Here is a 2,393-nt window from a genome sequence, read left to right on the forward strand (position 1 = left end):
AAATCCAGCCACCAAAATTCGAAAAGAAAAAGCAACACAATAACAATAACACTCTCAATAGAAAAAATCTTCCTTATTCCCGAAACTTCCTAAAGCTTAATGGGAATTACACATCTCCATTGGACCAAAGGATCATAGACCCAACACCAAACACCTCATCGTGGCCAAACCAAACTAAACTTTCATTCAATTAAGTCTCAAACACTTTAATTAAGTTAAAAAAGAACAGTCCAATTCTACCCAAACTATATACACAAACCGAGAAAAGCAGAACAAACAGTGGTGCAAAGGTGTATAATGACACTAAATCTTCAAATGAAATTAAAAAAAAAAATTACCCAAACCAATATAAAAGCCAAAGTCATCCCGAGCAACTGTAAAATAACAATTAAAAAACGAAACCCATATAAGTTCACAACAAATTAAAACGTCTAGATCAACATTAACATTAAATTAGCTACAAACCTAGATAAACCAATACTAAATTAGACTAAACTAATAACAAATAAGCTTCAAATCAAATTCCAAATCAAAAATTTGGATAAAACCAACAACAAAACCACACCTTGTTCCTGTTCTGTCTCCCCCCTCTTGCTTTTCTCTTCTGCCTACTCCCCATATTAAGCCTTTTTTGCCTCATTTTTTCTCTTTTGGCTGCTCACTTAACCCCCTTTTTTTTTCTCTTCACTTTCCTCAATTTCCAGTCTCCCCCTTTCTTCCACATCTATCTTTTTTTCCTCATTTTTTTCATCACTACTCTCGACGCTAATTCTCCACTCTTTTCTATCTCTTAATTATTTCACTCAATAAAAAACATGGGATCACATTTTCTCAAGCAACCCAAACGCACTGACCAACCCAAAATCAGAAAAACATCCAAACTAAAACTTACAATCACCATTGTCAAGCAGCAAACGATAAATTAGAAATATAAAACAAAGAAAAAAAAAAAAAAAAAAAAAACAGAAACACGCTAAAACATGCCATCGGCGAACACCATACCTTGAAAAGAGTAGACGCACGCAGCTATTCGAGACCGATCCCACTGAAACACAATTTGTGCGCTTCGACAAAAAGGGGAGAATTCCAAACCTCAACCAATTGGCCCCTCGTCTGAAAATCGAGAGCACAAACAAAATCCCAAAATAAACCAAAAGCAGGGTTTCCTTGATGGGTATTTTGCGAGAGGGAAAACGGAAGATTTGAGGGTGGGAGAAATGAAGAGAAAGATGGGTTCGTGGTGAGTGAAGGGGTGAAAGGAAATCCCTGGAAATCAGCCTACCCCATACTTCTCCCTTACTCTTTCTCCCTAAACCCATATCTCCCTGCCGAAAATCCTCTCCCCTACCCCCATACTCCCCCGTCTCCGCAACGGACAGAACTGTCCCTTCTCCAGTACGCGTCCAGCATGTTTGAAGCTTGTCGACCGTCACGACTTGGTTTGTAGGCTCCAAGGAGAGAGATACGGGGAGCGGAGAGAAAGGAAGAGCCGAGGAAGATGAAAGACTGGATTTTCCAGTAGAGAAGGAGAGAGAGGAAGAATGAGAGATGAGTACAAACTTGAACTCTATAGCTTCGTTCACCAGAATCACTTCGCATTCCTGAAATTAGGCAAATTCCCAACAATAATAATAAAAAAACCTCTTAGATTTCACTTTCACTTAATCATAGGCATCCACTCATCCGTAACAAATGGAGAAATAAGCAAAAATCACCTAGAGACAACACAGAGTCCACTGTTGCTGCCTCGGCAGCATCTTGAACAGGAAGAATACCAATTAACCCTTTCTCTCCCCCTGCTATAACTCATGCTCCACCAATCAAAGAAGGTGATCCACCGTGAAAAACATGGTTAACCACCATGTACGACATGAACCAAAGAAACCCACTACTGACGCTATATATAAGAGCAAGTCCACCGTTGTGGACTGCTCGGAGGACAGTGGACCAAACAGGGCTCCATAGCCCGGCTGCAAGCTTCCAGCGTTGGGAGCCCGAGGGACTGGGCAGGCCCGAGCAACAGGTCCGTGAGGAATCGCCAGCCTGCGAGCGGACCTGACGCAAGGCTGGCGTCAGGCTGGCGTCAGTCCCTTTTTTAAAAAAAATTCTGTCAAATGCGTGCGCCTCACCCGCGCATGGGGGCGCGTCAGCAGACAAGTTTCAGACGACAGGGGCCCGCGGTGCATTCGATCTGAACGACTCTTTAACTTGGACCGTTCGATCTCAACGGTAATAAAAATTAAAAAAACGTATTTAATATCAACTGTTAGATCTGAGATCAACGGTCAATATTAAATAGGCTTTATGAATAAATAAATAAAAGAAAAAATAGTTTTAAAATTAAGAAAAGTTACCATTGTGACACGTGGCACAATCTGGAGTGTTGGAATTCA

At 41.1% G+C, this 2,393-nt stretch overlaps 1 long non-coding RNA gene across 1 annotated transcript; it reads right to left on the reverse strand.

Moving 5' to 3' along the window:
- Positions 1-634: 634 nt before the first annotated feature.
- LOC125477223 lies at positions 635-2,036 on the reverse strand. Its single transcript, XR_007258410.1, has 2 exons — positions 1,716-2,036; positions 635-1,601 (listed from the first exon to the last, which is right to left on the reverse strand). It is a non-coding gene; the product is annotated as an uncharacterized LOC125477223 (long non-coding RNA).
- Positions 2,037-2,393: the final 357 nt, after the last annotated feature.

This window comes from the organism of the source record quoted next, unplaced genomic scaffold (genome assembly GCF_019419815.1).
Source record: "Pyrus x bretschneideri cultivar Hongxiangsu unplaced genomic scaffold, Pyrus_bretschneideri_v1 Contig200, whole genome shotgun sequence".
Lineage (NCBI taxonomy): Eukaryota > Viridiplantae > Streptophyta > Magnoliopsida > Rosales > Rosaceae > Pyrus > Pyrus x bretschneideri.